Source organism: Magnolia sinica, chromosome 5 (genome assembly GCF_029962835.1).
Source record: "Magnolia sinica isolate HGM2019 chromosome 5, MsV1, whole genome shotgun sequence".
Taxonomy (NCBI): domain Eukaryota; kingdom Viridiplantae; phylum Streptophyta; class Magnoliopsida; order Magnoliales; family Magnoliaceae; genus Magnolia; species Magnolia sinica.
Window position 1 is genome coordinate 12,148,749 of NC_080577.1, and position 20,648 is coordinate 12,169,396.

The following is a 20,648-nucleotide window of genomic DNA, read 5'->3' on the forward strand; positions in this document are numbered from 1 at the left end:
TGGTGGAAGAATGTTGGAATAAGAATTGGTTTTCAATTCTTATCAATGGATTGAGTGTTGGTTTCTTCAAATCCTCAAGAGGGCTATGCCAAGGGGGTCCTTTATCTCCAAGCCTTTTTATATTAGCAGTAGAGGTCCTAAGTACAGGTTTCGCAGGCCTTATCTCCAAGCCTTTTTATATTAGCAGTAGAGGTCTTAAGTACAGGTTTCAAGCTCAAACTTGGCTGCAAACAAATCACTCATCTGTTATATGCTGATGATACAATCCTTTTCTTTAATGGTTGTAGCTTATCCCTCAAAGCGGTGTAAGAATTTCTCTCCTGATACTAAGCTGCATCAGGTCAACGTATTAACTACCATAAAAGCTGCGTCCATCACTCCTCCAAAATTCTAGTGAATAGAATTAGAAACATCCAGCACCGTCTTGGGATCCCCAGCTCTTCGGCGTCGTTCATTTATCTTGGGATTCCCCTTGTTAAAGGCAGGGCTAGAATTTCTATTTTTCGTCCCTTGTAGGAAAAAATTGAGAACAAGATTCAAGGGTGGAAGGCCAGAATTCTTTCACAACCAGGCAGGTGCACTCTCATCAATCATATTCTTTACCGTATTCCCATTCACGCAATGTCTGCTATTTCTATTCCTTCTCAGATTCTTAAGCAGATGGAGTCTAGTTTTTCTAATTTTCTTTGGGGTTGGCATGAGGGAAACAAAAAATGCCATTGGATAAAGTGGGATAAAATATCCATGCCAAGAGAAGAAGGTGGCTTAGGCATAAGAAAGCTTAGAGATGTTATGACAATGCTCAGATTGAAAATGGTATGGTCAGCTAAGATTGGCACAAGAAGTAGTTTGTGGGCTGATTACGTTGCCTCTAGATATGGCTCTCTTCAACATGGTATATCTGCCTCCTCTTTTTCTTCCCCCTCCCCCATTTGGAAACACATCCTATCCCTCTCCCCTTTTCTAGACAGCAATTTGCAATGAAAGGTGGGGCAAGGTTCTTTCAACATATAGCAAAACAACTGGCCAGGTTTAGGCCGACTTGTAGATTGGGCAGTTCAACCAATTCCTGATGAGATGCTCCACATGTCAGTCAGCGACATTGTCTCCCTCGATGGTATCAATCCTCAACCGACGGTTTTTGAGATGCTCCCTACATGGGCGAAGGAACACATCATTCAGGCGGGGATATGTACATCAGATCAACCAGATTGTCTCATCTGGCCACACGAACGATCTGGCAATTTTTCAATACAAGCTAGGTGGGCTGTGTGTAGGACAGCTAAGTAGGAAAAAGCTTGGGCCAAGCACATTTAGCATCCAAATATTCCAAACAAGATTTCCTTCTTTCTTTGGAGGCTCTTCCAAGGGGCCATTCTAATTGATGATAGGATCCAGTCTCGTGGGATCTCACTTGCCTCCAAGTGCCTTTGTTGTGATGGTGAGCAGAATTTTTTCCTTTATCCTGAATTGTTAGAACACCTTTTCATTAGAGGGGCTCTTGCGTCCAAAGTCTGGAAAGAGTCCAGTGATAGTTTTGATATTCAACCCTTCTCTTCATCATCGATTGGGAATCATTTTTTCCTCTAATGGGAATCCAATCATCTAGGTGGTGGGCCATCTCTCCTTCACCGCATTACTCCGTGTCTGATAGTATGGGAAATCTGGAAAGCTAAGAACTCAACCAAATATGATGGGATCAGCCCAAACAGCAGCAAGGTGATTAGTCGTGTCAAGTGGTTACTTGGTAAAATATTTCATGGTTCCCTTTCTTCAAATCCAATCCTCCTCTACCCAAATCTTGCCATTCTATTAAATGGACTGGACCTCCTGCGGGTTGGGTGAAGCTGAATATAGACGGTGCAGTAGCCGGGAACCCTGGCTCGTCTGGGGCCAGAGGCATTTGCAGAAACTCTAACGGCAACCTGATTTTTATTTTCTATTTGGGCTATTGCTCTGGCTCGAATAACAGGGCTGAAATTTGGGCCCTTCATGATGCTATGTTTTTCAGTATATTAATTGCTCGGTTTTCACCAGGTGCTCATTGAGTCAGATTCTTCCTTAGTGGTGGAGGCTATCAAGGGGTCCTCACATCTTCACTCGAAATGGAACTACTGGTTGACGAGAATCAAGAGTCTTCAGGTGAAAGGAAATTTTTTCATATCCCTCATTCCCCATGAAATTAATGGGCCGGCTGACGGGCTTGCTAGATTGGAGCAACCAACTAAGGGAATTTCTTGACGGACAAGACGCCAACCCTCCCTCAAATGATAAGAGGCCTATGTTTCCCTGACAAAACGGGTATAGGGGCATTAAGGGAATCATGATTTTTTTCCTATTTTTCATTTTACCCAATCCTTCTGGAATCTGTATAGTGATATGATAAGCGGTCGGGCCTCTTTTTTGTTTACTCGTGTCCGCCCGAAGCTATTTGTAAGTTTGTTGATGACATTAATATATTCACATCTTTGCTTAGTTAAAAAAAAGGATAAATCGAACGAATTGAGACTTCAGGATGAAAGTCGATCTTCTTAGTTTCAACGACCAGCTCCACATCAATGACTTCCTCGACTGGTTGCTTGAAGTCGAACATTTATTTGACTACATGAACATTTTGGAAGAGAAGAAAGTTAAACTTATGGCTTACAAGTTGAAGGGCAGAGCTTTGGTTTGGTGGGAACAATTTCAACTAGAATGGACAAGACAAAAGAAGGCACCAATTCACATATGGTCGTAGATGAAGCGGTTGTTGTGCATGCAATTCCTCTATCGATATTACGATCAAGTGTTATTCCAACGAAACAAAAATTGTTGGCAGGATAGTCGATCAGTAAGGGATTACATAAAGAAATCTCATTATTTGTCGGTGAGAGATGACCTCGTCAAAACGAAATTGCGACAGGCCACATGATTCATTAGTGGCAGAGATATGGCCCCTATGGGAATAGAAGACAAACTCAAGACTTCTAAAGTAGAATGACAGTCTCTCATAACTGAACAGAATTTTGTTAAGCAATCTGAGGAGATGAGAGATGTAGATGTATTAGTTGAAAATGAAAAATATATGGAGCCTGTAAACATCCTGGAGGATTTTAAACCATGTTACATGAGTTCAATGCGATCGTGCTCAATGAACTTATTCCTAAGGAATTGCTTTCGATATAAGATATACAAAACCACATTGATCTTGTCTCAAAAGCAAGTCCGCCAAATTGCCCACATTATCAGAAAGGATGGAGATCTTGCAAGCACAAGTGAAGGAACTGATCCATATTGGTCAATTTGAGAAGAGTATGAATACATGTATTGTGTCAGCTCAAGAGCCTAATGCAAAGTATAAGGAAAAGGCTGATAAATATTGGCACCAAAAATTATTTGAATACCATGAGCGAAGTCCCTTTAGTAACTCAAAGATGAGTTTTTTCCAAGTGGAGATGTCTGATGTAGGACGTGGCACAAATACATTCTTAGTATGGTTGGACCAAAAGAAGGTGAACCGTAAATGCACTACGCCAAAATCGTGAATTTACGACGGACCAAATCCGTCGTAAAACCAAATAAACGACAGATTTCGTCTGTTGCTTGGTCCGTCGCTGTTTACTGGGTCGTTTTTTATTTTCAATAGATAAAATTCGTCGTTTAATCCACGACGGATAAGGTCCGTCGCATAGTAGCGACGGATAAGATCCGTCTCAAAAAATAAAATACGTCGCTAAAAGTCGAAAAATAAGTCGTCATTAAAATATTAGCGACGGATAAGGTCCGTCGCTAATATGGTAAAGCGACGGACCTCAAATCCGTCATTTATTTCAACGTTCAGAAATTAACGACGGATTTGGTTCGTTGCTAAAATATCTCTGATTAACAAAATAAATATCCGATTTTTTTTATTATTTTTTAAAATCTTACACCTGATAGTCATTCAAAAAATAATTCACAAGATTGTTTAACATTCACAAGATTCGGCTGAATATGAAACTGGACTAAATATCAATGTGTTTGGATGCTCAAAAGGCCTGAAATAGAAACTGATCTAAATATATAGCAAATAGCCAAAATTAGGTCAGCCACTGATGAAATAAGATAATGTAAAGAATATCATTTTCCCTAAAAACTTAACAAATGATCATCATAATTATGTCCCATCAATTAAAATACAAATCCAAGAGATGCAGGACCTCCTTACTTAAAAATGGTCCGATGTATTTGTTGCCTATCAACCACCCTTTGCAGCAAGCCCCTCTTTTGTCACCTGTTGCAGTAACAAAAATCACAAAAAAAAAAAAAAAAAAAAACATTTTCTTCCAAACTTTGATTGTAGAAGACAGATTTGAAAATAAAATGAGATCTAGAGTTTCACAATGTGATGGTAAGTAAAGCCTCATACACATCATTTATTAGTAGTCATGTTTTGTCTGTACCTACCGTTTATATATTTTTTCCATAGTTCCATGTGCCATCAAACGATATGCATAAACTGGCTTTGTTTGCCCATACCTGCAAGAAAGCAATACATTTTAGAAACAAAGAACAACAACGAGAAAACTGCACTCCAAAAGATTTAAGCATTAATTTTTTTTTAGAAAATAAATATCTTGATTGTGTCATACCTCCAAACCTGAGCCTGAAGATCATAAGTAGGGTTCCACGAACCATCAACAATGATTACATGGTAAGCAATGTGAAGGTTGATGCCTCATCCCATGATTCAAACAACTCCAAGCAACCTAGCCTCCTTCCAGAGATGCATCTGTACTTCACCACAACTTTTGCAATACTGCTGCTCTCCCATTCTCAATTGGGTCCACCATATTAAGCCCATTCTTCAAAACAGAGAGACAGAATTAAATAGAAAGAAGAAGAAAAAGAAGAAGCATCATTATGCAGATTTATACCTGCAAGGAATCACCAACAATGACAAAGGAGTTGTGGTCAGGTGGGATTGAAACCCAGCACCCATCACTCAGAGAGATTTGAAGGTTACAAGGCAACTACTCAATTGAGCTGCCTTGCCACCATATCTAATAATTTATCAACCTTATGAAAGACAATGGAACCTAGGACAAATCAACAAAGATAAGAAACAAAGAATAGACTCAGGCTCATCTATAGTTTCACATCTTATAAGTATAAGTAGACTTGTAGCTGAATGAACCCTAGTTCCTGTATACAATCTAATTAGCTCAATGAATCCCTCAATATCGCAAGCTGAAAAAAATCGAAGTTACCTCCAACATAATAACTAACAATAGAAATAATTAGCACCACAGTTCAACATCATATTTGTTGTAATGCTTGGGATGGGCATCATTTTCTGGCACACAATCATATCAAATGGACAATGTGAAAATCAATTTGCATGTATAAAAATGGAGCAAATAAAGGAAACCATTTACCATTTCAACTTTGACTTCCTGTATACCAGCTGCCAACCTGAGTGACCTAAAGCAAAATAAGGAAGACCATCATTATCATCATTTAAGCCTTATCCCAACTAATTGGGGTCAGCTACATGAATCCTTTTCCACCATCATTATCATAACTTGCTTTTGAGTACTTGTCACTTACCACATCAACCTACATATCAGAAATCATGGACCTCAATTGCTCGGCAACAAAGTCCTCTGAAACATGAATTCCCTGGTTATAACAAAATAACTCCATTAGAAAAACCTTATTTCAAGATGAGGCATGAGCAAAAATTGAATAGCACTAAGGAAATTGAATAAAGATAAAGAACAACTGATAACATCTTATAAAAGAAAATGCTTTGAAGAATGATTGCATACTGATGCAGAAAATTTTCTCAATTATATCAACAAAATAACACATAAACCTTGACTTCAAAGAAAGAAGTAAAAAATAAATAGAAATGCAAAACCAGCTTCATGAATTGGAGGAACCGAAAGGCTAAAAGAAATAGAATTTGACATCATGTGGGGTGATGCCTAACCTTAACTTGGGTGAGCAGTTCGTCAGGTAGAGGACCACCTGAGTAGTAAATGAAATCAAGAAACACATCAACTGCTCCAGGCTCCAGTCCTGTAAGTAGTATCTTTTGAATGAGCTCATATGTTGCCTTGGAAGTGTCATAGTAACACTGGAAGCCACCCATCAAAACATTCATGATAGCCACAAAGGAAAAGTTTTAGTAAATTTCAACAACAAATTCATATCCAAACATGGCAGCACAACTTTTATATAAAAGCCAACCCAAAATTGCTGAGAGGGGCTGCATATATATATGAGAAAATTGCACGCATGCATGTTGAAAATTCCACAAGGGAAGATCCCAAGATAGATGAAGCAACAAGGATTGAAATCTAACTAATTGCAACAGATCTGAAATGTACATACAACTTTTTAGAAGAAAATTTCTACAATGGAAGATCCCAAGATAGATAATTAAAGGCCAGATAGAAAGATAATGGAAAGACGAATGAGAAACAATACATTTGTAAAATAAATGAAAGTAAGCGATAATAGAGAGACAAAATAGTTGATGCGTAATTGTAAATGGTCCATAATCGGGGGCAATTCAAACTAGAAAATGTAGTGGTGTTGGCAATTTAGGTAACATTGTTGTGTTAGAATATTTCAAAAGTATTTAGGCTATTGCCTATCAAAGGAGACTGAAACTTATTAGGACAAGAAATAAACACAATAGCTAATGGCTTATGGTCGAATCCAGCTGATTTAATTCATGGAAACCATTGTTCCCAATGTTGTCATAATTGTTACTGTTGTTATCATATTGCAAATTATAATCAGTCTAATCATAAGATTTTTTTACTCCAATTTTCTTTATGAAAAATTAGAAAAAAGTTTAAAAAATTTATAAATAAATAAAAAAGAAAATCATCAATCATCCACTTTTTGTGAATATGCACCAAGAAAAGTAGTACTAATCATGGTATTATCAATTGAATAATTGTGTAGGGTATAGTTGTAAGTTAATAAATCTGTCATTGTGTCAAGTTCAAAACAATCAACCCATTGCACATTTACATGTATTCATCTATAAATGTAGAATGCAAAAAGGAAACAAAATATCTAAAAAGTATCTGCACATGTGCATGTGAACGAGCATATCTTTTTCTTTTTTCAGAAAGCAGCTAGATAAAATCCGCAAGAATCATCACAACACAATGCCATGCACGCATACACACACACATCTAATAAAAAAAATTAATAGAAAACAACTGCATAAAATTCACAAGAACCATCACAATAAGATTCTGTGACATAGGAAGGGCAATGAAATTAATTAGCAAAAAACATGCGTGTATAGCAATGCAGACTCTACAACATCTCCCTGCCAAAATATATGACACATGAAACAGCATAACATCAGTAGTGTTCCATGACAAAACATAAAAAGGCAACTACATGTGATTCTTATATGGAGCAATGAAGGCGAATTTTTTTAATCAGCTGTAATATTGGGGTACAGTTGAAATAGTAATTCCCACCACCAAAATTGTCCAAAGTACATACAGCTTCCACCCTGATATTTATATGCCTTTCAATCTACTTACATGATCTGCCACACTGGGATGAATGGATTCCCTGAAAATCAGGATATTCCAAGACTCATCTTGGCCATATATAGTAAATTTAGCATGATTTGACACTATTCCTTGTGGTTGGCCTTGATTTTTGGGATCCATCGTGAAAATTAGAAAGAGAACAGCAACAGAATGTTAAAAAATAATAATAATAACTGTAAAATCAGAAAATCCCAACTTGTAAAATCAGAAATTCCCCAATTTTAAAAGTCCGCAAATCCCCAAAATCCTAAAATCCCTAAATCACCAATTTGGGGTCCACAATCAAATCTGTAAACCCAAAAATCTCCAGATCCTGAAATAAGGGTCCACATTCAAATCGGGAATCTACAAACTACTAACTCCCAAATTCCTAAATCGGCATTAATATTGAGAGAGATTGAGAGAGAGAGAGAGAGAGAGAGAGAGAGAGAGAAATACTTTCACCTGTGTGAATCTGATTTAACCCGAGCTTCAAATCCACCTTTTCCATCAGGCGAGTCACCAGATTTTCACCATGAAGAGAGAGAGGAGAGAGAGAGATCGACAGGAAGAGAGAGAGGAGGGAGAGATCGACAGGAAGAGACAGAGGAAGGAGAGACCTGTAGGAAGGGAGAGAGGAGAGCGTGTGAGAGAGGGATTGAAACAAAGACTGGTTAGGGCGCCGTCCCTAACCAGTCCTCAAAGCTCAAACGTCAATGTTGTGCTAAAGGAGGCATGCTCACCTACGCACCTATGCACATGCACACCTTTTCACACGTGTCATGGGTGTTGGATCCGAACGGTCCATAAGATGTAGAATCCCATGAAATCCTAGAGAGTGAATTTTCACCCTGATCTAAGATTCTTGTGGGCCATAGAAAAGAGAAATTCAAATCAAGGGAAGAAGCTGTTTGCATTTTTCATGGCCCACCGAAGTCTTGGTTCAAAGTAAAAATTGATTCCAGGAGGTTTTATGAGGTTCTGCTTCATTTTTACCATTCAGATTTTAGAGACTCATCATGTGTGATGAGTTCTCAAAAAAGTTCGTACGTAGTCCATGTGAACTGGTTAGCAGGTGAGCGTTCCCCATGCTAAAGCCTTTCCAGATAAGTTCCTGCGAAAGGATGTTGGGTGGGGCCCACCACCATGTTAATGGGAAATCTACTCCGTTAATCCGTTTATAGAGATCATTTTAGGAAAATATACCAAAAATTAAGTAGATCCAAAACTCAAGTGAGCCACACGAGATGAAATAGTGGGGATTCAATGAGAACCGTTGAAACATTCTTATGGCCATAAAAAATGTTGTTTCAGGCTTTTTTTTCTTATTTCTTTTGTATTTTCACTTCATCCCAGTGTTAATGACCTTATCAACGGTTTGGATGGCATATAAACATCAAGGTGGAGCCCAAGAAGTTTTCAACCATAGGTATTTGTTTCCCCACTGTTTCCTATCGTGTGACCCACTTGTTCTTTGGATCCAACTCATTTTTGGTCTCTAATCTTAAAATGATATCTAAAAATGGATTAACGGAGTAGATTTTCCAAACACATGGTGTTTGGCCCCACCCATCATCCTTACGCAGGAACTTCACGCCAAGGGCTCCTTTCTCGTCCGTCATTCAAAGTGGCGACCAGCCATGGCTGGTGGTCGGTGCTTTGTGGGCCCAACATGACGTACGTGTTTCATCCATGCCGTCCAACTATTTTTCCAGATAATTTTATGGTATAAGACCAAAAATGAGGTATATCCCAATCTCAAATGGACCACATTACAGAAACAGTGTTGAATGAGCGTGGACCATTAAAAACCTTTTGGGGGTCATAAAAGTTTTGGATCAAGCTAATCTTTGGTTTTTCCGTTCATCTGGTCCTGTATGACTTAATCAACAGATTGGATGTCCAATAAACAGTACAGTGGGCCTTAAGATGGATTTTAATGGGCCCACAGTAACGTTTATTTGCCATCCAACCTATTCATAATATCAAATATATATGAATGAAGAGAAAACACAAACACCAGCTTGATCCAAAACTTCTATGGCCTCCAAGAATTTTTCAATGGTAGAGGTTCAATCACACTATTTCCTGTGGTGTGGTCCACTTGAGCTTTAGATATGCTTCATTTTTGTTCTTTAGACCTCAAATTATTTGTTTACATGGATAAACGGAGTGGATAAAATAAATAAATAATGGTGGACCCCACAGAGTTTACTCTGATAAGGGTAATGACTAACTCACCTAAATGTAGAGGGGTTTCCTTAAAACATTCATGATCATATATTGGGCTTGCCTTAATGTGATTCATATATCCAACCCACTCATTATGTGTGTCCCACTTGGATGAGAGGTCAGACCAAGTTTTAGCCGCATCCAAAACTCATGTGGGCCTCACCAAGTGCTTCTATATTTTTTAAGATGTCTTGACATGGTTTTAGATGTTATGGCCCACCTGATTTTCGTTTACGGATGATTTTTTAGATATCTCATAACCTAAAGGGGACACATTAATTGATGTTCGACACACATCATGATGGGGCCCACAGAACTTATTAACATCAATTCGTAGGTTCCCACGAGTTCAATAAGTTGGGTCACAATTTTGACAATAATATTTAGCCTATTTTATATGTATAGTCCATTCACTCTATTTTATTGATCAATACCCTCAACGTGACTAGTTACTCGCCCCAATCAGGCTAGCTACATGTGAGAAAGGTATTGGGAATACAAGATTGATCAACAATTTGAGTGAAATTTGATTTAAATATATGAAGTTATTTACTCTTCAATCTGGACTAATTTGTTTGTCCAAAAACGGTTAAATGTTCGATTAGTGGATGTGCCTAAGAATTTATTAAAAAATATTATTTTCACCGATAAATTTCAATTTCCATTTAACCTTTTTTTTACAAAATGTATATTTTTTTACTCTTAATTTTTCTTTGAAAACTTTTAACAAAATATCATTTTTATTATAAAATATTTCAAAAAATAAATTAAAATACAAATTCTGAATTTTTATTTTCAAAATATCTTAAATTTTCACAATTTTTTATTTTTTTCCCCAAAAATTCCAAAATGCCGATTATTTTTCTTCAAAAGCATCATGTTGTTTTCAACTTTTCAATTTTTTTTAAATTATATATATTTTTTCAAAATCTTAATGTTTTTATAAATAACTTTTTCTTTTAATTTCAAATTTTGAACATTTTCAACTATTTTTCAAAATCACAAAATTTTTCGACTTATTTATTTTTCGTTTCAAAATGTTTGTTTTTTTGATAAAGTATCGATTTTTAAATATCGTTTTATTTCAAAATTTTCAATTCTTTTTCACTTCTCCATTTTTTAAAAAGCATTTTATTCGAACTTGTCAATTTTAATTGAACATCACAATTTTTATTTTTCAAATTTCAAACTCTCATTTTCTTTTTTAAAATATTTTCATTTTTCAACATTCCAAAAATTTTCACATTTTTTAAAATATTTTTAATTTTCTTTTTCAGGATATTATTTTTTCTCAAAATCAAATGTTTTTTTTTTCAAATTTATCAACTTAATTAAATATTCTTTTTTGTTCCCACAAAATAGATTTTTATTAAATTACGATTTTTTTTTTTTCAAAATCTAATTTTTTTCTCAAACATTGTTAAATTTTTTTAACTTCTCAATATTCTTTTTCATGTGATGTTACAAATCATTTAAATATTAGTTTTAAATTAAAAAATAAAATAAAAATTCCACTCATTGGATATAAAAACAAAATAAATTTTCTTTTTCGCATTCAATCAATTGTTAAAAAATAATCTTAGATACAAATATGTACAATTAAACCACTGAAATTCTATTAAAAAACAATTATTAGACTACAAAAAAAACTTAATTTTTCACCATATTCTTAAAAAAATGGAAAAAAAAAAGATGTTGAGGCAAAAGTCCTACGACGGACCATGATCCGTCGCAAAAACAATTGAAAAGCGCTCCGTTTGGTATTTTGGGCCAGAATTTGCAACTGTTCGTTTACCGTCGGCTAATTAACATTTGCGACGGATTTCGTCCGTCGCCTTGTTATGACGGACAAAAATCCGTCGTAAATACGTCCTAAATCAGAGTTTAGCGATGAATTTAGGTCCGTCGCTAAATTCCGCGACGTTCAGACTTCGGGATATTCGAGAAAGACGAGTTTAGCGACGGACATTTTCAGTTAGCGACGGATTAAATCCGTCGTTAAACCAAGAGATTTTTGCGACGAACGAAGTCCGTTGCAAAATTACGTGGCAAATTGCCCATTTTGGCGTAGTGATTGGCCATAACTTTTGATCCAGGTATCATTTTGAGGCGCGCAACCTATCGATCTTCACTGTAATGGGCCATCCAAGTTGAACCGACCCACAACGTGGGTCGTGTCCATCCGTTTTACCAGAAAACACGTAGTTTCAGCTTAAAATGAAATTTTAAGGGAAAATTATTATTTTTGGTAATTTCAATTTTTATAACTCTAGACACCCCACCCATGCTAACTTGATGAAGCATAGATGATCCTTAGGATCTAAACCTAAACCTTAAACCCTACTTAAAACCTTAGCAGCCATTTCTAAGCCTAACCTAAACCCTAGAAGAACTCGAACCATTATCTCAAACCCTAGCCGAACCCGGGCCATTATCCCAAACCCTAGTCGAACGCGAGCCACTACCTAAGTTGAGTCATACCCAAGCCATTACCCAAGCCGAGCCATACCCAAGCCATCACCCAAAGTGGAGTCATATTTGAGCCATCTTTAAGCCAAAATCTCCAAAAACAGGCCCTTAGCCACTCTTCGGGCCCAAACAAGTCCTCAGCTAACTTACGGAAGCAAACGGAGTGAGGCGGTAATTGGATTACCGCCTGACTGAATTTCAAGCAAGTATAGTCAGGGGTGGTAATCCACTCGAAAAATGTGCCCCAAAGACACAACCGTTGCTCCCTTAAAAGTCAACTCTGTTATAACCTACTTGAACCCACGAATTCCTACTATTTATCATATTACCAAGCCCTTTAGCCTATAAACAAGCCATGTGGCATCTCTCTTCTCTCTACCAATTCAGAATTGTCACATCATCATTTACCCTTGATAAACCCTCAAATTACATCAAAGCCATCCCAAGGGGCTATAAATACCCCCCTCCTCCCTTCATTTCAGACCAACAACTACCAACTAACAAAGAGAGAGAGAAAGAAAGAAAGTGAGTGAGAGTGAGAGGGAGTGTTTGAATACCTAAGCTCCCATCTTTTTTAGCCCCCTCCCCTTTAGCCTCCTCAGTCACCTTTTAGCCTCTAGTCCTATCTAGATCAACCAATATTTCCAACCATGATGCACCCAAACATCCAAGTCATTTCATGTGCAAGCCAAAAATCATGCAATCATCACTAGCATTCATATTTCATCAATCACATCATTTCTTCCATTCTTGTTCACACCCCAAGTGCAGGGTTGTGATGTAGTAATAAACTCGGTAAGACCGAGGTCGAATCCACAAGGACTGAAACCTGTACGTTATCTGAAAATAACTAGATCTAGAACTAGGCTAAGATGAAATCTAAACCAATTGTGATTTGAGGAATAATGGTGAAATATTAATCTAAACTTAAAGAATTCAGAGAAAGGGAACTAGGGATTCAGAGGATCCACTTGTAGAGATCAGGGAGATCTTATGCCTGCTTCATGGATATTATACTAAACTTACTTGATATAGTTTTCAAGAGATGAAAGGTATAAGAATTAGGTATGATTCCATCACAAATCCATGCCTAAGAGACAAGGTAAACAACAGAACTTAGAGCAATCCATAATCAACTAAAAGATATATGAGTGTTAGGAAGGATTCCATCATCTAACCATGTCTATGAGATGATGGCGAACAACAGGGTTTCCGAACATCAAGATAAAAGGAAAGGAATTATTCAAGCCATCACAGATCTACTGTAATTTAAATCACAACAAATCATTAATGACTAAAAGAATTTCTTAAATCAAAACAGAGCCAATCAGTTCAGTTCAAATCAAACTTGTAAAAGCTCCCATCACGCCACAAGCTTCACCTCTTAGCCCAAGCTAAGGGATTTAGCCTAACATAATCATAGGAAAAAGAAGAAAATTAAAGAAAAAATACATAAAAATTTCAAACACTTCCCTCTCCGCCTCTCTTTCTCTATCTGACGTCCCCTATTCAAGCATACCCTCTTCTCCATGTTTGGAACTCTTTTTATAGCTTTTGGAGTGGTGGAAATCGGATTTGGGAAGCTATCGCATGCGCAGCGAAAGCCTTTTCGCAGCCGAGTTTGGGGCTTCATAACTCTCGCGTTCCTTGCATTATTTCTGTAAAATCAGTGTCTCTTGAAAGTATTTTGGCTGGCCTACACGATGGACGGTTTAGATCTGCCATATGATCAAAGATGGTGGGCCACAACTGCTTGGAAAATCTGATTTCGCGGACGTGCGTAGCCTTTCGCACGTCCGGCCCTGACGTGATCGGTGGGCCCCATAGAGGTATTTTCGGGGAAATCCACCCCATCCATTAGATTCAGGATGAAATTTCAGTCAAGAATGGGTGGTTTTGAAAGTCCATTGACGCGGCCTAGAGAAGAAATCACCCCAAAAATCGTTTTGAACGTAGCAGGACCGCCTGTTTGTGGCCTCTGTATCGCGCACATGTGCTTGCATGGGTCCAAAAGTTCAGCAAGGTTTTGTAGTAGTCGAGGCCCTCTACACGATGGACGGATTGGATTATCCGTACAGGCCATGGGTGGGGCCCACTAGCGTCCGCAAAAACGGACAGCGTCCGTCCGTTATACAGCATCAATACGGCAATTGCCGTTTTAGGAAGAAGGTGCGGGTCAGCAGGCGCTGACCCGCCTTACGTGGTTCGGTGCGCAGCGCACGTGTATACCTTATGTACACACGCTGTGTTATCATGCTTGTAAATTCATGCAATAACTGGGTTTGATATGCAATATTTGGCCCTCAACACAACCCCCAACCAGCATTTCGCTAGTCCTGAGCAAAATATGCGAAAAGTAAGTTGAGAATTATAGAACAATTTCTATAAACTCGAGTGATTTTTGTAGAATAATCCAGATATGAGAATTTCCAGATTCATGAATGTTAGATATTACTTTCTCCTAGACTCAAGTGCACGGTAAACTTCATAATCAAGTTCAAAGTATTATTCCATTAATTAGAAAAATTCTAATCATTGAGATCTATGAGCATACAGTGTAATCTCAGCTTATCATCATTAAAATTCACTTCTCTATTTCAGGATATCATTGGTAACCAATAAGAAGATTCATGATAACCAAAACTTGCCTCACAGATCATCTTTTTATTCCTTCAACTTTTGATTTTTCCATTAAAAATAACACCAAGAAAGGGAATCAAATCCTCACCTACAGGGAGCAAACCTATGATGAAGACTGTACACCCAAATTTTGTCACATATTATTCATAGGAAATTAAATCTACACCTATAGGGAGCAAACCTATGGTGTAGACCATTCGCCCAATCCTTTCAATTTCTCAGGTTGGTTCCTTTCAAACTTAGTGAGTACCAAGTAAATCCTTCAATATCAAACTGAAACCTTAATGTGAAAGCGAGATGTGACATGTGAGATCATAACTCAATCAACGTTTACAACTCTAATTTTGGATTAACAATTCAAACTTAACTATGAAATCCAACAGATACTGAATCCAAGCGTCTTAAATTACCAACATCACGTATCTTGAAATTCCAAGTGCCCTAGATGGCCGTTAAAATCCCTTCAAATTCACAAGAAAGTCCAGAAAAATTTAAAAAAATTCACAATTTTTGCTCAAGACCAAGAAAATGCTGATTAGGAACCCTAATCTCCCACCCCCAACCTAAAATCTACATTGTCCTCAATGTAAAATAAATAAGCATCCAATGCACATGGGACAACAAAAATATAAGAGGAGTAATGAAAAGATAGTACCTGGACGAAAGAATCAAAAGGCTTTCTCAAAAACATCAACGTAAAAGCGAGTCAGCATAAGAGAGAAATCAACAAAAGTAAAATAAAAATAACAAAAATAAAATCTTACCTACACCACTTTCGCAGGTACTCTCGATTGCATTTAGCGTATGCAACAAGCCTTTAAACCCCTAGGTTGCCCCTAGTGGACGAGTTGTAGTCTCGTGAGGGTTTGTAGCAATGTTACCCACAAACATTGAACTAACTAACTAGGAAAATGAAACAGAATGAAAAGCTGGGTTGGCTCCCAGGAGCGCGAAGTTCACCGTCTATCCTAAAACAGAATAAAGGAAACTATCTTATTCCTATGAAAATAGGAAACCTACCTATACCTCCATCAGACTAGGAGATCAATCCTGGTAAACAGGATCAGTCAGAGGGATGGACATGTCCTTTGAATCAAATTTCTCGACAAATGGCTTTAAGTAATGTCCATTTACTTTAAACTCCTTGCCATTGTCCGGATCTCTTATCTCAACGGCCCCATGAGGATACGCAGTGATAACAGTAAAAGGGCCGGTCCAACGAGATCGAAGCTTACCCGGAAAGAGATGTAATCGAGAGTTATACAAGAGGACTTTCTGGCCTGGCGTGAATGATTTTCGTAAAATATGTTGGTCATGAAATGCCTTCATCTTGTCCTTGTAAATTCTCGAGTTCTCATAAGCGTCGTTCCAGATTTCTTCGAGTTCATTTAACTGAAGTTTGCGTAGCGAGCCAGCATTGTCCAAATTGAAATTCAAACTTTTGATCACCCAGTAGGCTCTATATTCCAACTCCACAGGAAAGTGACAAGCTTTCCCATAGACAAGTCTAAAGGAAGACATTCCAATAGGGATTTTAAAAGCAGTACGGTATGCCCATAAGGCATCGGTCAATTGAATTGACCAATCCTTACAGTCAGGGTTAACCGTTTTTTTCAAAATGTGTTTGATCTCCCTATTGGAAATCTCAACTTGCCCGCCTGTCTGTGGGTGGTATGGGGTGCTCACCTTATGAGAGATACCGTATTTCTTCATTAAACTCTCAAATGGTCTATTACAAAAGTGTGAGCCTCCATCACTAATAATAGCTCGAGGCGTTCTAAATCGGGAAAGGATATTTTCTTTCAGGAATTTAATGACCATGCGATGGTCATTAGTTCGACACGGAATCGCTTCGACCCATTTAGTGACATAGTCTACGGCAAGCAAAATATATAAATTCCCAAAAGATTGGGGGAATGGCCCCATGAAATCAATGCCCCAGCAATCAAATGCCTCGATGATAAGAATGGGGTTCAAAGGCATCATATTTCGACGGGACAACGCTCCCAATTTTTGACAACGCTCACAAGCTTTGCAAAACTCGTGAGTATCCCTGAACATAGTGGGCCAGTAAAAGCCACACTGTAAAATCTTGGTCGTGGTCTTTTTAGTAGAAAAGTGACCACCACAGGCCTGTGAGTGACAAAAGGAGATGATACTTTGATGCTCATCGTCTGGCACACATCTCCTCAGGATTTGGTCTAGGTAATATTTAAACAAATACGGATCATCCCAGAAAAAGTTACGTACCTTGGTGAAAAATTTCTTCTTATCTTGCGCAGTCCAATGTGTCGGTATGGAACTTGTGGCAAGATAATTAGCAATATCAGCGAACCAAGGTGAATGGAAGACTCTGAACAATTGTTCATCGGGGAACATGTCATTGATATGTGTTGTTTCAATGGAATCAGAGGGATTAAGGCGAGAAAGATGGTTAGCCACTACGTTCTCTACTCCCTTTTTATCTTTTATCTCTAGGTCAAATTCCTGGAGTAGGAGGATCCATCGTATCAGGCGGGGCTTAGCATCATTCTTAGATAGAAGATACTTAAGCGCTGCGTGATCAGTGTAAATAATGATCTTAGATCCAATCAAGTAGGACCTAAATTTGTCCAAGGCGAACACTACGGCTAAGAGTTCCTTTTCCGTAGTCGAGTAGTTCACTTGAGCAGGATTTAGAGTCTTACTTGCATAATGAATAACATAGGGTTTCTTTTCTTTTCTCTGGCCTAGAACTGCCCCAAGAGCATAATCAGACGCGTCGCACATAAGTTCAAAAGGGATGCTCCAGTCAGGTGGCTGTATGATGGGTGCACTAGTCAATATGCCCTTAAGCTTAGTGAAAGCTTCCTGACATGGTTCAGTCCACTCGTATAGTGCATCCTTTTAAAGTAGATTACATAGAGGACGAGAGATGAGACTAAAGTCCTTTATGAATCTTCTGTAAAACCCGACGCGTCCTAGGAAGGATCGTACGTCTCTTATGTTCTTGGGTGGAGGTAGGTTAGAGATAAGATCGATCTTTGCCTTATCCACCTCGATTCCTTTGGATGAAATAATGTGCCCAAGGACAATTCCCTTCTGAACCATGAAATGGTACTTCTCCCAATTAAGTACCAAGTTCTTTTCTTCACATCTTTTCAGCACGCATTTAAGATTTTCCAAGCACTCGCTGAAAGATGGACCGAAGACAGAGAAATCGTCCATGAAGACCTCTAAATATTGCCCTACCATGTCAGAAAATATGCTCATCATACATCGCTGGAAGGTGGCAGGAGCATTACATAGTCCAAACGGCATCCTTTTGTAAGCAAAGGTGTCGTAGGGACATGTAAACGTAGTCTTTTCTTGATCTTCAGGGGCGATCTCTATCTGGTTGTAGCCCGAATACCCGTCAAGGAAACTGTAATAGGAATGACCAGCTAACCTTTCCAAGATCTGATCAATAAAGGGCAAAGGAAAGTGGTCTTTCCTCGTGACGGTATTTAATTTTCTGTAGTCAATGCACATCCTCCAACCAGTAGTGACTCTAGTCGGCATGAGTTCATTATTGGCATTGGCTACGATGGTGATCCCGGACTTCTTAGGAACCACCTGAGTTGGACTCACCCATTGACTATCAGATATAGGGTATATGATACCCACATCCAATAGTTTAAGAACCTCGGCCTTAACCACTTCCTTCATGTTTGGATTTAGTCTACGTTGTGGTTGCCGAGCGGTCTTCGCATTATCCTCAAGATATATGCGGTGAGTACAAATCGAGGGGTCGATTTCCTTGAGGTCCGCGATTGTCCATCCAAGGGCTCCCTTATGCTTCAGGAGAGTAGATATGAGCATACTCTCTTGTTCTTTCTCAAGGTGGGCAGAAATCACCACCGGGTATGTCTTATCTTGACCTAAGTATGCATATTTAAATCAGAGGGCAAAGGTTTTAGGTCAAGCTTTGGTGGCTTGAGGTTAGACGGTAGAGGCACTTCATCAGTTTGGGGTAACTCTTCAAATTGTGACCTCCACCGGTTAACTTCAAGTACCGGTACCGCATCAAGCATGGTACACGTCTCCCTAATTATATCATCATAAAGCTCATGGGAGTGGGTTAGGCACGTCTCTAGAGGATCAGAGGATAAGGTAAGGGGTGCCCTGTCATCCACGAAAGTATCGATCATGTTAATATCGTAGATATCGTCATCTTCCTCTATCCGTCTGACCGTGTTGAAAAAGATATTCATTTCTAATGTCATATTCCCGAAAGACATACTCATGACACCATTCCTGCAAATGATATTTGCGTTTGAAGTGGCAAGGAATGGGCGACCAAGAATGACGGGAATCTGAGTGTTTATGTTACCGATGGGCTCGGTATCCAGGATGATGAAATCAACTAGGTAGTAAAATCGATCAACCTGGACCAACACATCCTCAATTATCCCTCTTGGTATACGAACAGAGCGATCAGCAAGTTATAGTGTGGTTAAGGTGGGTTTTAATTCACCTAAGCCCAACTATTTATATACCGAGTAAGGGATAAGATTAACGCTCGCTCCTAAGTCAAGAAGTGCATGATCAATTCGATGGTCCCCAATTACACATGATATGGTTGGGCTACCGGAGTCTTTGAATTTTTGCGGCACATCTTGTTTTAGGATGACACTCACTTTCTCAGTCAGGAAGATTTTCTTTTAAATATTTTGCCGTCTTTTGATCATACATAAGTCTTTCAGGAATTTGGCATATGAAGGTATTTGTTTCATAGCATCAAGTAGTGGAATGTTGACCTTCACTTGTTTCAACACCTCTAGAATATCCTGAGAGTTAGAGAGCGATTTTGGTGCAACCAACCGTTGGGGAAATGGAGCAACCGGCTTTCCTTGAGGTTCTGGTTCTAACTCTGGTGGGGCATGGCTAGATCCATCTTCTTTATCCACTTCCGAGTCCTTAAGCTTTTCAGCCCTAACCGGAATGGTTTTGTCAATGATCTTTCCACTCCTAAGAGTGGTGATGGATTTAGCTTGCTTCATCTGATTTGAAGAGCTTGGGTCGCTAACTTCATATTGCTGTTTAGGATTGGGAAGAGGTTGAGCTGGGAAGCTCCCCTTGTTCCCAATCGTATGTTCAGCCTTAAGTCCTTGTATTGCTTTTGTTAGTTCTTAGAAGGCTTGTAGCATACCCTGATTGAAAAGCTCTTGCTTTTGAAAATGTTTCAGAACCGAATCCTCTTGAGGTTTCCCTTGAGTTGGATTTTGATTTAGGTAACCTTGAGATGTAGCGGTTTGTCCATTCCTCCAACTGAAGTTGGGATGATTTCTCCAGCCAGGATTGTATGTGTTAGAGGTAGGCCCACTGAAAGGTCTTTGGTAATTGCTTACAGCATTGGATTGCTTATTTAATACCTCTTGAAAGGCAGAGATAGTTGGACAGTTTTTAGTAGTATGAATGTTGCAACCACAGATGCTACAAACAATTTCTTTAGCCTTATCCTTCTTAAATTCCATGGCCTCGAGTTTCCTAGTGAGATTAGCTACCTTAGCATTAATATCATCTTCTTCTCTCAGGAGATACATTCCACCCCTTTCCTTGGAATGAGTCGGTCTAGACGTAGTACTAGGTCTAGGGGAGATGTCCCATGTTTGTGTGTTCTCAGCAAGTTTATCAAAGTAATCCCACACTTCATCGACTCCTTTATTCATAAACTCCCCATTACACATCATCTCGACTAATTGGCGCATAGGAGATGTCAGTCCATCATAGAAAAAGTTCGTGATGCGCCACGTTTCA

The 20,648-nt window shown here is 38.6% G+C and overlaps 1 long non-coding RNA gene across 1 annotated transcript; it reads right to left on the bottom strand.

The window, feature by feature from the left end:
• Positions 1–5,250: 5,250 nt before the first annotated feature.
• On the bottom strand, positions 5,251–8,132 carry LOC131247221 (uncharacterized). Its single transcript, XR_009171573.1, has 5 exons — positions 7,995–8,132; positions 5,954–6,100; positions 5,569–5,640; positions 5,397–5,442; positions 5,251–5,314 (listed from the first exon to the last, which is right to left on the bottom strand). It is a non-coding gene; the product is annotated as an uncharacterized LOC131247221 (long non-coding RNA).
• Positions 8,133–20,648: the final 12,516 nt, after the last annotated feature.